The following is a 16,836-nucleotide window of genomic DNA, read 5'->3' on the forward strand; positions in this document are numbered from 1 at the left end:
AGATGTGGTGTCGAGCAGGTTCCAGAGTTCGACGGCGTGTCTGTGGACGGAGCGGGTGTTGAGCAGGATGCACTTCAGGTGGTTGCTGCTGGTGCTCGGCTTGGTGGGTGCTGGTGTAATGCAGGGCCGGATGCAGGTGAACTTGCAGGAGTGGCAGCAGAAGGGTCCGTGGGTGCGTCTTGGGGTGGCTCGGTAGCAACCCGGGAATCAGCCGGCGTTGAGTGCGTTGAGTTCGGTGGCACTGTAGGTCTGGCAGGTGGGCTGGTGTCTGCGGGGGCCAGGGGTCCTGGCACTGGGCGCGGTCCAGGCGCGGACGGGCGCAGACGGGCTTACCTTTGGCGCGCCTTCGGCGCGCCCGCTGCGCGTACGCGCGGTCGCCATATATGGCGAAGTGGGAGGGAGGGCGGAGCAGCTGGGAGGCGGGAGCGGGGAGGGCACAGAAGGCAAAGGGGGCGTGGCTGTGAGCACGGCGGCGGGAAGCGGGGAGCGGGGTGGGGGTCACAGGGGCAGAGCGAGGTGATCGGCGCAGGGGGAGAAAAAATATATTAACAGTCACACAGTAATAACAAGGAAACCAAGGACGGGGCACACAAGTGCAGCAGTCAACAAACAGAAAAACAGCAGCAAGGCGACAAAGGACGGGAGATACAGCGGGGGGCGGGGTCCACGGGGCGGGCTCAGCGAGGCTGAGGGCGGCAGCGGGAGGGAGTAGCACACGCTACAGCTGGTGCCCATGCGGTGCGGGAGTGTCCTGAAAACAGGTCACGTTCACCTGCGCCGCGCGGTCGCCATATATGGCCAAGTGGGAGGGAGGGCGGAGCAGCTGGGAGGCGGGAGCGGGGAGGGCACAGAAGGCAAAGGGGGCGTGGCTGTGAGCACGGCGGCGGGAAGCGGGGAGCGGGGCGGGGGTCACAGGGGCAGAGCGAGGTGATCGGTGCAGGGGGAGAAAAAATATATTAACAGTCACACAGTAATAACAAGGAAACCAAGGACCAAATATAAGTTCCAGGCCATGTTAAGGATTTATGTATAAGTTTGGGGACCAAAAATTCTTCAAAAAGGTTAAACTTAAGGTTCTTAAGTCGATAGCAAAAAGTTAGGCTAGAATAAGAAAAAAGGTGGGGCTTAACTACTTTTCAAATTTAGCACCACTTTGGGACTCTCCTGGTATGCCTGAGTGCCTCCAGGATAGTTTGATAAAACCATTGAGAGACGCTGGGATCACAGTGTGGCGAGATCTGATGACCGAAGATACTTTTGTCTCCTGGGAAGATCTAAGAGAGAGAGTAGGGACAGGTCTTTCTAGATTTAAGTATATCCAGCTAAAAAGCTGGGTACAAGCCCAGCTAAGTCGGAATACATCATTTGGCAAGGGCAGTCACCTGGAAAACAGCTTGTTGAGAGGCCCGTGAGGAGAAGAGAGGTCTCAGTGTGGTATTGGGCAATAGAAGAGGAAGTGGATGGGGTTTTTAGGTCTCGCCTGTCAATGCGCATGCGCATCGAGCAAGGCGAGAGTATTGGCACTTATCCGCTCTTTATCCACACTGCAAGGAATCGTGGCGAATCCTTGCAGTGCACGAGAAATTTAAGCTCAATGCGCATGCGCATTGAGCTTAAATGCGCGTGCACATGCCTCCAGCCGCCTGCCTTGCCTACTCTCTCTCACAGCCTCCCCCTGCTCCGCCCCCTCACTACTTGATTGCACGGCCGCTAGGCCGTGCCTCCCCTACTCTCCTCCCCCCTCCTCCTCTCCTCCCCTGCCTGCCTTTTGCTCAATAGTTCTACCCCTCTCTCTTCCTGTGCCTAAATTATTTACAAAGACTCACATTGCTCCTACTACAAGCCTTTGAACCCGCCATCTCCCTGAGGTGAGTTTCGGAGACGTTTCGCAACGATTTTAAAATTAAAAGAACCCCGAAAACTGTAATTACGATTCTTACTCACCCCAACAGCTTACAGCACTATCACCAGCGCCGTAGCCGCTCCGCCCCCTCCCCTTCCCGCCGTGTCGTATTACTCCTCCCCTCTCCTCCGTCCGTCTTGTTCTTTTGCTCAATAGTTCTACCCCTCTCTCTTCCTGTGCCTAAATTATTTACAAAGACTCACATTCCTCCTACTACAAGCCTTTGAACCCGCCATCTCCCTGAGGTGAGTTTCGGAGACGTTTCGCAACGATTTTAAAATTAAAAGAACCCCGAAAACTGTAATTACGAGTCTTACTCACCCCAACAGCTTACAGCACTATCACCAGCGCCGTACCCGCTCCGCCCCCTCCCCTTCCCGCCGTGTCGTATTACTCCTCCCCCTCCCCTCTCCTCCGTCCGTCTTGTTCTTTTGCTCAGTTCTACCCCTCTCTCTTCCTGTGCCTAAATTATTTACAAAGACTCACATTCCTCCTACTACAAGCCTTTGAACCCGCCATCTCCCTGAGGTGAGTTTCGGAGACGTTTCGCAACGATTTTAAAATTAAAAGAACCCCGAAAACTGTAATTACGAGTCTTACTCACCCCAACAGCTTACAGCACTATCACCAGCGCCGCCATAAGCAGCACGGCACATTACGTAGGAATAAAAAAAAAACACCAGGCGTCCTCGCGAGAACCCCGTGTCACGCGGGTAAACGGGGCGGTAGCAAGGTATCTCCATGGAAGTGTTATCGTATGTTGTTATGATGGAGCCGTTCCTCCGATTTTTTTCTTTCTTTGCTGAGATTAGTCCTGCAGGAATCTTCTTCTAGATTTTAAGTGTACATGATCATATTGTGAAAAGTCTAATGGCACGCTTTACGCTGAGACTTAGGGTACTATTTGTACCTAGATGTTCGAGCGTTTAACATTTCACTTTTGTCCCGTCCTCTACAGATCGCTGGTGCTAGCGTCTTATAGCTTGTTTTTTACTGAAAGTAGTCACACAAGCACAGTACACAAAGCTCCCCGGCCTGTAGTTCAAGCCCCACCCCACGCAGCACCTGCAGGGGGCTGCCTGATAGAATCAGACTGCCCACACCCCTCCATAGGCGGTATTCCGGTGCTATTGTGCCCACTCTGGTAATCATGACGCCCCCTGCTGCGTGCATTTACAATGTGATGCGTTCCTTCCGCTGGAGGGCAGATTCGACCACACACTGTTCACAATCACAAGCAGGCTCTGTTCTGCAAGGTGCCGGGGGACCTTCCTGCAGCCCACGCATTTCTAAAATGTCAGTTCCGTAGGTGTTTCCGACAGCCCTCCCCGCGGCTCACAGCACGTAACTTTCCTTAAGGGATGTTGTTTATCTCGTGTTTTGTTTTCTTTTTATAGGGATATGTTTTTATGCATTTATGACAAGGTCTCGTGGCGGTGTCACCTCGCATCCCAAAATACCTACCCCCTCACCCTCAACCCCTCACCCTCACTCACCCTCACCCTCACTCACCCTCAACCCCTCACCCACCCTCAACCCCTCACCCTCAATCCCTCACCCTCAATCCCTCACCCTCACTCACCCTCACTCGCCCACACTCACCCACACTCACCCACACTCACCCACACTCACCCTCACTCACCCACACTCACCCACACTCACCCTCACTCACCTTCACCCTCACTCACCTTCAACCCCTCACCCTCACTCACCCCCACTCACCCTCAACCCCTCAACCCCTTACCCTCCCTCACCCTCATTCACCCTCAACCCCTCACCCTCACTCACCCTCAACCCCTCACCCTCACTCACCCTCAACCCCTCACCCTCAATCCCTCACCCTCACCCACACTCACCCACACTCACCCACACTCACCCACACTCACACTCACCCCCACTCACCCTCACTCACACTCACCCACCCTCACTCACCCTCACCCTCACTCACCCTCACTCACCCTCACCCTCACTCACCCTCACTCACCCTCAACCTCATGCTAAAGATTTACAAAAAAAAAACATTAACAATTCTAAAAGCACTAACTCTAATGCTGCGAGACCTATTGCATTTCTAATGCTTGTTAAACTTGCAGATGAGTTATGGGGAGAGCAGATGGAAATACGGTGGGATGTCTTATGGCTGGATTCATTTAAAACCCTTTACAGAGTAGTCACACCTGCTTGGTTGAAGCGGAACCATCTGTTTACTGCTCATGGAGCGTATTTATCCCCTCGTAGACTATCAAAATTTGTGAAGGGAAATTCTGTAACAAATGTGGGATGGCAGAAGCATCAGATATTCATATGTTTTAAGACTGCCCCTCGATCTTGTCCTCTTGGGAAAACGTGCGGAAGACTCTTGAGAGCATCTTGAAAGTACCAATTCAAATAGACCTGCCCCTGATAATCTTTGGTCTTAATAGTAACATCGTAGGACCTGCTAGATCTCTGTTATTCTACGCAATTTTAATGGCCAGGTGACAAATTTGCAAGTATTGGATAAATCCAGCTCCACCAAATCATTCAGATTGGTTAACCTCACTATACGAAGTATCCAAGATGGGCATGACTAGATCATGCAGTAAGAAAAAAACTGCATACTGGGACCTGTTGATTCAATGGAAATAGAGAGCTGTTTTTTTTTTTCCCCGGGTCCTATGATTATGCCTTTTGGATACTCCATGGACTACTTTAAGCTCCCAGGCTACCAATAAAGTCCATCAGGTTTGTTTAAGACCTAGTTGGAGTAAACCCAATCTCACCCCCCTAAATGGCAGGAGAAGCACCCTTCCGACCTATCGAACATACCTTTCCACGAGCCTATATAAGAATGCTAAAGACTCCTGAGCTCAATCAGTAAGGTTACGAACAGGCGGTTGGTTGTACCAAGGAGGTTGAAGGTGAATGAGGACAAACAAAAAGAAAAAAAAGAGACCCATTTAAGTCCATCTACAAAATCGACCTTTGTGGGTGGTTGGGGAGCGCACGCACCACTACTACACTGGATATAACTCATATGCCAGGGGTGTAGCGATACTAATACATAGGAGAGGGCCATTCAGGGAGGTGGAGGTGTTTTGTGATCCTGGGGGTCGCTACATTTTAAATAAAGGATCTATGTTGGAGCTTTCAGTATTGTTTGTGAATGTATATGCACCAAATGTTGACGACCCTGAGTTTTTTTAAGCTATTCACACACACATAGGGGCTGACCTGATTTGTATGGGAGGAGACTTCAATTTATTGATTGACCCAGTGCATGATAGTACCTCCTACGCAGCAGACACAAAACCGAGGGCTAAGAGGACATTGTCAGACATTATTGATAAATATGGGCTGGTGGATGCGTGGAGTTACCGTAATAACAGACAGGATGGATACACTCATTACTCTGCACCCAACAACACGTAGACCTGACTCGATTATTGGTTCCTGTCGCCTGGTATGGCACTATGGGTGACGGACATGGTGACCCCTCCTCGTACATTCTCTGATCACTCGCCCGTGGTGGTGAATATGTGTGTGTGGAGCACCCATGGCGATTCCCTGATATGGCATTGAAAGATGCAGTATTTGTTGCAGAATTAGGTGCCGCAATCAATGAATACTTCACACTGAATGAGGGCTCTGTATTGTCCTATGCCACCCTATGGGAGGCATTTAAGGCATACATTAGAGGTGTGCGCATATCCAAGAATGCAAGAATCCTGCGTGACCAACTACGCATTCTTGACTGCATTGAATTGCAACTGGCCAATTTAGATCAGCAAGACGGTCCATTTACAACTTCTTCTAGTTTGCAGCAATGGGCAACTCTTAAGCCAGAGTTTTAGGAGTCGGCAGAACATGAGGTGCACTTCCTTGGCAAGTACGCATAGGCAAGGAGATATGGGGAGGGTGTGTAAGGATCCAAGTGCTGTTTCCGCAGGAGTGCCAGGAACCGAAGACAAGCCCAACCCGTCCCCCCTACACCTCTTGTGTCTATTAAACCCTAGAACACAATGGTGATGAGAAGGGAAAGGAGGGAACAAAACAAGGAAAGGAAGGGAAAAAAGACTCCATGGACAGGACTTCCAACAGGTCGGAAAACAGGTGCTAAAAGAAAAGATTAGAGTCAACAGGCAGCTAAAGAAAACATATAACAATATCTTGTCCTTTCTATATGTGGTTACCTAATAGGTGTCTGGAAATCACAAGCTTGCCAATGACCAGAAGTGCTCCCAGGAGTATCATAGGAACGTATCTGCACTGTGATGCCTTTATTAAGCCTGTTCAAATGAAAGGTAGATTTCTCTATGATATGCCTATTCCTAGCGATTGTATTCTTGTGGATGGGGGTTGTTTCTTACCCTATCGGGAAATAGGTAAGATAAAGGAGGTAAGCCTGTCCTATTAATGGGTTTTCAGGTCTGCAATATCTGAAATATAAGGATACCAGTATAAGCAACCTATAGATCTATATAGCTCACGTTAATGATAAATAGGGAGAGTGCGCAAATCGCTTTACCATGTCTTCTTTCTTCCAGACCGTGACGAATGCCAGCTTCCGAAAACCAGTGGGCGTCCAAAAGAACCAGGGAGGAGAAATTATAAGGAGAAGGTGGCCTCTAGGCGGAGCACAACTACCACAATGCCCCAGGAGCCACCACACACAAGCCCAACCCTAGTCCGGCCGACCGACGGAACATGGAGTCCGGCCGGCGGAACCAGGAGTAGCTGTTTGGTGCCCCAGGGAGAAGTGGAGAAGATAGCCGGCACCAGAAAAACGTAAGGGGAACCTCGAGTCCGCCTAAGAATCAAGGACGGAGGCGAAGTGGGAGGTTTTTAGCAGGGCTCTCAGACGAGAGCAACAAAACCCCTAGGGAGATATAAGTACAGAAGGGGCACAAATACCGAAATCCATAGACCCGCAACACTGAGGAAAAAGCTCCAGCCACGCGAGACTGGATACAACAAACAGGAGACAGTGTACCGATGCGACGGCTCGGTGGAAGTGACGCAACGCTATGGGCACGAAACACTAGAGCGCGAAGCACCAGTCTAGAGGGGAAGTCAGGCTTTTGACTCTTGCCTGACCCCCTTGCACATGCGCATCGCAGGGCGGCCATCTTTGCTGGCAGGAGCGAACTGGCCGGCAAGCTGGCAGGCGTGACAGGGTGAACTTCCGGGACAGACCCGTGCCAATATACTTAGACAGTCTCGTAAACCCACATATTGCGGAATTAGCGGGCAGAGGCGGCCAGCATGTAGTTGGCACAGTGGGTATATTAGAAGAAGTGCTTGCATATTACAAGGCACTTTACACCACTAGAGAGACTGAGCAATTAGGGGCCTTCACAGACTATCTTTATGAGGTAACCATGGTTTGGATGGAAAAAGCTCATCAGGAGTTTCTCGCAGAACCTTTCTCTGTGGAGGAAGTGACCGAGGCCATTATGGAGCTGGACGGCGTAAAGGCTTCAGGACTAGATGGGTTCACCGGCTGCTTTTACAAGCAGTTTACCACCTTGGCTGCGGCGTGAATTCTGTGGCAGTGCTAGACATTCCAGTCGCGGGTATGGCTCGGACGGCCCCCAGCCAACGTGTCCACACGCCAACCGTGACTCATGATGGTCGGGGGCTGTCATGAGCACGGAAAGGGTTAAGGATGTTCTCACGCCACACTTAATTGATGTGTACCAGGAGGCCATGGATAGCGAGGTGCTTCTGCCCACCCTAAGGGAGGCGGTCATAATCTTACTTCCAAAGCCGGGTAAGGACCCCTTGCGATGTGGGTCATACAGAACCCTGTCGCTCCTACACTTCAATAACAAGGTGTTGGCCAAAATGTTGGCCACACGGCTTGCACTCATCATTGAAAAACTGATTTCCCCTGCACAGTCCGGATTCATGCCCAATAAGTCTACCGCATTAAAACCTTCACACTTTGTTTGTGACTTTGCACAGGATAGACACATCAGTCCCGGCGGCCGCGATGCTACTCGATGCCGAAAGGGCATTCAATTTGCTCGAATGGCCTTTCCTCTATGCTACAATGAGCAGGATAGGAGTGCTGGACCAGTTCTTGCTGATTGGGCATTTGCTGTACACGCAACCAACAGCGCGTATTCAACTCAATGGGACGCTATCAACAGAATTTCTCCTCGAACGCGGCACCCGGCAGGGGTGTCCTTTGTCCCCCCTGCTGTTCATACTGGCCTTGGATCCCCTGGTGTGACACTTACAGAAGCGACATTACCACAGGGGTTTACAATTTAATACTGGCCTGTTGCTACTCACACTATATGCAGACAATATTATATTATAGTTCCGGCGCCCCGATGATAACCTAATGCCGTTACTGGCTGAGGTCACCAGGTATGGTGGTCTCTCCGGGTTGTGTATTACTTGGGAGAAATCGGAGGTGTTCCTACTTACGGTGACATCTTGTCATAACATTTATGAATACCCCCTGACCTGGAATGAAGACTCTGTTAAGTACCTTAGAATACAGATTCATAGTGACAAAGATCGTATCCTGCAATTAAACTACGGTCCGGTGCTTGAGAGGCTAGGGCAGAATGTAGAGAGGTGGTTGGCCCTGCCCTTTTCCATGGTGGGGAGAATAGCAATTATCAAAATGGTGGTCCTCCCACAGTTTTTGTATTTATTTAATAACATCCCAATCCCACTGTATAATAGCTTCTTTTCCAATCTTCGCACTTTACTGATACGGTTGGTGTGGTAAGGTAAACAACCCCGTATTAGCTGGGATGTTCTCATTTGTTTTGTAAACAAACTTTATTCATTGTTTCCAATTGCGTGAGCCATCATATTCATCTTGCCTAATACATTCAATAATACATTGTTTAATATATTAACTATAATTCATGTCACAGTCAGACTCAATACAGCCCCATCCAGGTCTTCATCGCTGACTACATCTTCAGAATTGTCTACTCAGCCTACTTTTCTAATACATTGCGCCCTTCAATTCTATCAGGGACGTCGACCCTATGCTTCCCTAGGCTTGATAATTTTCTGATTCATCCCCACATCTAAAGAAACAACTAATTAACATCTCCTCCCCTTCTCTCTTCCCCTCACAGGCCCTATCCCCCCTTTCCCTGTCAGACATGTCACTCTCCTTCGTATCTCCTATGTCACGCCGCATTCACTCCTACCATCCAAACGGAATCATTGTGTCAGTAAGCAAGCTTCCACTTAGGGGGATGTTCTCATACCAATCGCCTTACCCATCATCCAAACCACCTACTCAACAAGTAAATGTTCCAGATCGGGAGAATAAGTCCTCCCCTTCAGAAGGTCAGTCGTCGTCGTCAATCGGGCTCTTGAGCAAGTCCACCATCGCTACCCATGCCTAGCATCCAACAATTTGTCATTATTGGCTCTCTGAGCCATTTGTAGATGGAACATCCCCTCGCAATCCACCCACTTTATAAATTCTCGCAGCCATTGTGCAGCATTAGGTACAGTGACCGCTTTCCAATGGCTGGTGATCTCTCTTTTTGCTAAGACTAAACATAAGTCTTTACATTTACTGTTGATCTTGTTATGGGCAGTGTGGTTCGTTGAAATCTTGCGTTCCGGGAGCATTTCCTCGCCCGTTCCATCAATATCTCCCACTTCTTTTCCTCTACAGGTGTCCGCAGATCCGCTTCCCATTTAATGTGCAGCCCTTCTAAAGGAGTTCAGGACCCCTGCGTAATTCTGCTATGTAAGCAGGTAACCGCCTTAACCTTCCCTGCTGAGGTGACCACATACTGACAGGGGAGAAAAGTTGATGGCTCCACCCCTTCTTTCTTCCAGTGTTTACGAATGGCTGCCGTCAATGCTGCGTGTAAGAGAAAATCTTGTCTGGGTATTTCATATCTTTCCATGAGATCTTGAAAGGGTATGAGGATACCATCTTCATAGAGGTTCCCGATATTAGAGATCCCCAGGTCCTCCCAGTCCCGCAACCTTTGCCAATTCCCTCCATGCGGTAACACCTCACAGCGCCATAATGGAATCTCGGGTGCATATGAGGGCCCCCCCTTAATTTTCCTATTGGCGCGATTCCAGCATTGATGCACCACCAACAAGTCCCTCAGCACCTCCCTTTCGCGTAACGGTAGTTGATGGAGAGTCCGAGCGAGCTGGCGGAGACCCAGGTACATATCCCTTTGGTCCACATCCACCCTCAGCTTCCCCGCCATCCACTGCGTTAATCATTGAAATTGGGCCGCGTGATAATATGCCTCAAAATCAGGGGCTGCCACCCCCCCCCACCCCCTCCTGCCTAGGGCGCATCATGGTGCTCAGCGCCACTCTACGTCTTCCCGAGCCCCATAAAAAACCTGTAGCCATGGTGTGTAGTTGGGAAAAATATTTTCCAGGCACCCAAAGTGGCAGCGCACCAAAGTTGTAAAGTAGGCGGAGCAGGGTTACCATCTTTAGCAACGCCACTCTCCCCGCTACTGATAAAGGCAGGGTCCCCCAAAAATCTAAATTGCTCCTGGTAGCTCTCAATGCACGTCCTATGTTGCCCTCGAACAAGTCAGAAGGCTCATGATAAATTCTGACTCCTAAAAAAGGCAAGCAGCTGCTTTCCCGTCTCACATCCAGTCCATCTGGTGGTTCAGCTCTACCCCCACGGACCGGGAAAAAGCACATCTTATTCCAGTTAACTTTGAGCCCTGCCATCCGCCCCAGCCTAACCAGCAATTCTCTGACACTCTGTAACTCCTCAGCAGCATTGGCGAGGAACATTATAAGGTAATCTGCATATAGAGCAATGTAGTGTGCCTGACCCGTCCCGTCCAAGCCCCTGTAATACCGCCCAGACCGTGCATGGACATCCAGCGGTTCTATTGCCAGAGCGAACAGGAGGGGAGACAGCGGGCATTCCTGCCTCGTCCCCATGTCCACACTGCAGGCCTCGGAAATCACGCCCCCGTTCGAACCCTGGCAGTCGATCGGTTATACAGAATCCTCATCCAGGCCACAAATCCCTCGCCCAAGCCAAATGCCCTCAAGACCCTGAACAGATATGACCCCTCAAGACTATTGAAGGCCTTTTCAATATCAATCGATAGTACGCACGCCTCGCCCCCACACCTACCGAGCCATGTAGCAGTTGCCACAGCCTTCGTATATTCATAGCCGTATTCCGCGAAGGAATAAACCCAGCCTGGTCCCCGAGCACAAGTGTAGTCATATGAGCCATCAATCGACTGGCCAAAATACTACTCAAGATCTTATAATCGAGATTAAGCATCACGAGAGGGCGATAAGCAGTGCGATCCCACACCTGTTTATCTGGCTTGAGGAGGGGAATAAATACTGCTTCCCTAGTTGAGCTAGGCAGATAGCCATCTTGCTTTGATCGGTTGTAGAGCGCTAACAGCTGGAGGGCCAACAGATCCACATTTGTGGCATAATACTCATCCGGTAGCCCATCAGTGCCAAGGGTTTTGTTCCTGGCAAAAAGCTTTATGGCTCCCCTGATCTCCCCCAACTCCACTGGCCGACCCAATATCTCTGCATCCTCCTCTTCAACCTGCAGCAGTTCAATGTCAAGAAATCCTCCCTCCTCCAGAACACTGTGATCTAGCCGACTGTGATATAGAGTAGTGTAGTATTCCAGAAACTGTGTATTGATAGCCTGTTGCCGTAGTATACCGTGCCACCCTCGCCTTGCAGCTCTAAAATCGGCGTCCCTCTACGCGCCGGATTGGCCAACCAAGCCAAAAGGGCCCCAGATTTATCCCTCTCAGTGTGCACCCTTGCTGTGTATGCCCTGTAATCAAAACACCTTAGCCGCTCTACCTGTGCCGCCATCTCTTCTCTAGCCACTAAAAGTTCCTCTTGTTTACCCTCCCGTCCAGGTCTTTCCCTTTCTATTTCTCTGAGCCGTTGTTCTGCCTTCTGTACATCAGTCAGTAAGGTTTTACGAACTCCCACCACTTTCCCGATGCAATGACCTCGGATCACTACTTTAAATGCATCCCACTCATTATGTAGACTAGTAGCCGTGTTGGTGTTGTACTGAAAGTACTCCTCTATAGCATTACCAGCCCTGTTTCTGAAGACCTGGTCTTCCAGTGTTTCCGGGTGGAGACGCCAGCTGGGGATAGTGGACCTAATTCGAACCCAATTCAAGGACAGCAGTAACGGGTTGTGATCAGATATCGTCCTAGCTAAGTACTCACTCAACGTGACCATCATATGCACATCAGGGGATCAAAGGATAGCATCCAATTGCACATGCAGCTCATGTATAGCTGAGAAATAAGAGTAGTCCCGTTCCCCCTGGTGATGAGCCCGCCAAGTGTCTGTCAGTCCCCAGTGCCGTTGCCAGTCTGTCTGGCTTCTGCCATTCTATGAGTGGGAGCGTCAGGGAGCGGTGGATGAGAGCGGTCCAGGTCTATGTCAGTAATGCAATTAAAATCTCCCCCAGGAGTATAGGGCCCTTCAATACCATTGCCAATTTCTGCGATAACTGTGCAAAGAAAGCAGGCTGTTCAATATTAGGATCAGATATGTTTCCTAACGTAATATCCTGGCCATCAAGCCGCCCTACCACTACTGTGAATGGGCCTTCAGTGTCAATAATCTGCCAAACACATTGAAATGGCACCCCTGCCCGCACCCACACCAAGGTCCCTCTTGCATAGGCCGAATATGTAGTGTGAAATATCTGCCCCCTCCAACGACGCTGTAACGCCACCCCTTCTGACTTTGTCAAGTGGGTTTCTTGCAGCAGCGCAATTTGCACTCCTCTTCGCACCTGGTAGGCGTGAATTTTGTGCCGCCGGCCCATTGTATGCATCCCCCTTATATTCCAGGACATGATTTTGATTCCTACGGAGGTACCCATGGCTCCAAATCTTGGTCCTTACCCCCAAAGCGACATGTCTGACCCCCCCTCCGCCCCCAACTTCAAACTTTACCCAACTCCCATTCCCCAGGACAGGTACATAAGAACAGCCCCCCATCCAAACAAAGACAATCATACAGATAACCAAAAAAATAAGGTGGTGCATGGCTCGCATCCGTTGGCCCCAGAACCCCCCCTGTCCCCCCCTCATTGTAGCTAATCGACCCATTGGGACCCCATAGCTCTTGTGGGGTCCACCGTCAGTGGGTCGGTCGGGTCCCTAGGCCCCAGAATCACATTCGTTAGCCTATCATCTTGTGTCGCATACCCTCCGCAGACTGCTCACCCAAACAACCCATCTGCTGTCTGTGGAGTAACATCCGGAAGTTCAGTATCAGAAAGTCTCAGCACACTGCTTGATCCCGAACTCTCCACCCCAGCTTGCTCATTATCCGTGCCATTGCTACTCGGACTGGCTTCACCTTGACTAATGGCCGCCACTGCCCGGACTGCTCTGTCTCGTTCCTGTTGGCGATCAGCAGGGGAGATGGGTTTCTGTAACGGTGACAAAGTGGACAACACAGCCCGAGGAGAAGTCGAGCTTGGTGAACATGCTCCAGCGCTACCCCAGGTTTCCAACAAGTCCCACGCAGCCTGCGGGGGAGAAAGAAGTGCGCTTCCGAGTCTGCAGTTACCCTAAGGCGGGCTGGGAACAGTATGGCGTAAGAGAGATGCAGCTGGCGTAACTTTCGCTTAACAGCCAAGAAGGAAGCTCTCTGCCGTTGTACTTCCCGATTGTAATCCAGGAATAACATCACCTTGCTATTCCCGATCTGTAGGTTCTGGCGCTCCCGGGCTGTTTGTAGTATGAAGTCTCGATCTCTGTAATGCACCAGTCTCAACACCATAGGGCGGGTCCGAAGCCCCAGGTTTAGGCGGACGAGCCTGGACCCTGTGTGCACGTTCCGGCGAATAAAAGGGGGATAGGCCCTCCGGTGCCACCTCCGTTTTCAGCCAGGTTTCCAAGAACTGGACCTCATCAGTCCCCTCCTTGCGCTCCGGAACTCCTACAATGTGGAGGTTGTTTCGCTGTGAGCGCCCCTCACTATCCTGAGCCCTCATCTCCAGCACTTTGACCCTGTGCACCACTTCTTTCAGCGAGTCTCAGCGAGTCTCACAGGTTGGCTACCATGTCCGGTATGCCTTTCATGTTAGTTTCGTTGGTCGCCACTCTCTCATTGAGTTTTCGGTGGTTTCCTTCAATAGGGTGAGATCCGAGCCGATGGCGTCCATCCTCGCCTCAAGCGCCTCCGGCGAAGCTCTAATGGCCTGCATGATATCTCCCAATGAAGGGTCTCCGGATTGTCCAGGCCCTCGCCCCCCAGTGGCAGCGTCGTCGTTATCTGTATGCTGCTCCGACTCCTCCATCCGCAGGACCTCAAACCCCTTTTTCTTGGACACTCTGCCCATCTTAGTAACCGTAGGCAGCAGTAGTTAGCGATGCAAGGGGAGTCTATGGGTCCCCCCTCTCCAGCTAGACGGCATAGTGTCTTTGCTCCTGCCAAGGTAGAGCCACACAGTCCACGCTAGAAGCCCGCTGGGCAGCCGGTCCCTCCTCGCAGGTTCTCAAAGTAGACACCCGCAGTGTCTCAAATATACTGGAAACGTACCCTCCAGAAGCAACAACCGTCGTCTATATATAGGAACAGTTCTGCGAAGAGCCAGTTTCGTCCCCCCTACATTAATCAGGTCCCCTTGCCTGCCACGTTGGTGCGGTGTGTGCTCAGTCACAACAGCAGGGCGCTCCCAATCTTCCAGTGCAGTTGTTCCCCCCGTCCACGTCAGCAGTCAGACCCAGCTATCCACGCTCCAAGGCACAGGGCCTCCATTCTGACGGCAGCACATTCCTCAGCGCAGGCCTCCACAGTTACTCCTCAATCCGCTCCCCCATTTATCACATTGTCCAGAGGGGCTCAAAGACGACCTACTCAGTTTCTACCGGTAGCCGGCGGTGTTCCACGCATCACTCAATGGTCCCCACCGGACATCAGGTGCTCCCTCCTCAGCTTCCTTACTGGTGAGCCAGACAGTGCCAGATCATCCAGGATCCCCCGCTGATCCCCAGGCCTTTTGTGCACTTTGCGCTCCTACCTCTCCACAGGGCTCAGGAGTTCACAGCCAGCCGCAGTGCCTCTCATCGGGCCAATCCTCCGCTCCACAGCAATAATGCCACCAGGTGCCGCCCGCTTAGAGGCGCATGTCAGTGACTTTCGCAATTCGGCTCAATTTGTTCTGCACAGCTCTAGCAGGGTTCAAATGTGACCTGCCTCACCTTGGCGTGGACGATATCCCGCCCGCCGCCATTTTGAAATCAGGCAACCATGGCCGGCCAGCCAGGGAACGTGTGATCTCTCCTGCTGCTCTCAGATGCCTCCTCTTAAGAAACGCCCAGGAAAAGCGCTTCCACCTCCCAGGCAGTGTCACTTACAGGCAGGGACAGTCCCGGGGCACTCCCAGTCTGCAGCCGCCGGCCTCTCCGTCAGGCGTCTGCTCCTCCGTGCGGGGCCGCCGTTTTAGGTCGCGTCAAGGCGGGCAACAGTAAGAAGGAAAAATCTTGTTTTTCTCCCCCTCCGTCCTTGCCAATGACCCAATCTTGTCGCCAGACGGGCACCAACTTCTCCGCAATTAATTGTAGAATTGGGGCCCTTGATTAGCCTGCAGGATCATTGGATTCTGAGGGCGACCGCGGGGGAGGTCCGATGTCCGCCTCTGTTCACATCGGTGCTCAAGCCACGCCCCCAGCTGGGATGTTCTCATGCTACCGTACGAAAGGTGGGGGTGGTTTGGAGTGCCAAATTTTCAAGTTTATTATTTGGTGGCGCAGGTAAGTTTTGCTCGCCTTTGGTATCACGTGGATATATGTATACCCTATCACCGCCCGGAGGCCAATTTAGTGCTTCCTGCATCTCTCAGTTCCCTGCTTCCTGTGGGATACCCGCGGGACCCTAATGATATTCAAACTTTGTCTACAACTAGTTGGGCATGGCATAAGTTACTGAAACTCACAGGCTCCCAGATTTTGTACTCGTCCGCACTGCCAGTGGCTGGGGAATGGGTGGATGCCTATCCTGCAGGAGGCACTTGTGAAGCGCACACTTGCCAAGTTTCTTCTGGTGACCTTCGGTGACATCCTCCCAAAAGGGCATGTATTCTCCCGAACGGAGGACCCTTGCTTTCGTGATGCAACTGTTATGGATGACTTCATACCCCAGAGGTTACAGGGTGCTTTGAGGGCCACCATGTACAGTTACCCGTTGGAACTGCCAGAATTCCCACTCTTTACCGGTATCATCAAAGATGGGGATGGCACACACTTGGTGAATAGACTATATAAGGCCACGGTGGCATTATTGCCCTCCCGTGATGCAGGAATGCGTGGGGTATGGGAGAATGATCTTGCGCACCCCATTACTGACACACAGTGGGGCAGGTGCTGTGCGGAAATTCGTTGAGTTCCCGCCCGCCACAGGCAAAAATTGTTGCATTTTAAGTTCTTGTGGAGGGTGTACAAATCACCTAGTGCGTTACACCGCATGGACCTGAGTAAAGGCTGGAGGGTTCTGGTTAGCTGTGTTTGAGGAACTTTCCAAAATGTTAGATTTTACAGTTGCACCTACGCACCTAATGGCACTCCTTGGGTACGTCCACGACCTTCCTAGATCCAAGCGGCGATATGCTGCCATTGCACTGCTTATTGCTAAGCGTGAGGTGGCCATAAAATGGGGTAGTAAGCGCACACCAACCATCAAGTCATAGCTGCGCAGTATGACATATTGTAGCACAAACAGTGACACTTATTCACAATTACAACCACCTGCGGTGAGACCCTTAGACATGGCAACCGTTACACCTCTATCTTCAGGACATATTAGATGCCACAACTACACCAGGAAATACACAACCCACAAGAGTGCACCTCTTGTGAGTGGGATAGTGGACCCGGAGGGGGGTATGGTATGTTGCCCCTTGTAAAGACAGTACCGTGTTGTATTCTGTCTGTCCGTTGTGGTAT

Source organism: Lissotriton vulgaris, chromosome 1_1 (assembly GCF_964263255.1).
Source record: "Lissotriton vulgaris chromosome 1_1, aLisVul1.2, whole genome shotgun sequence".
In the NCBI taxonomy this organism is placed as follows: domain Eukaryota; kingdom Metazoa; phylum Chordata; class Amphibia; order Caudata; family Salamandridae; genus Lissotriton; species Lissotriton vulgaris.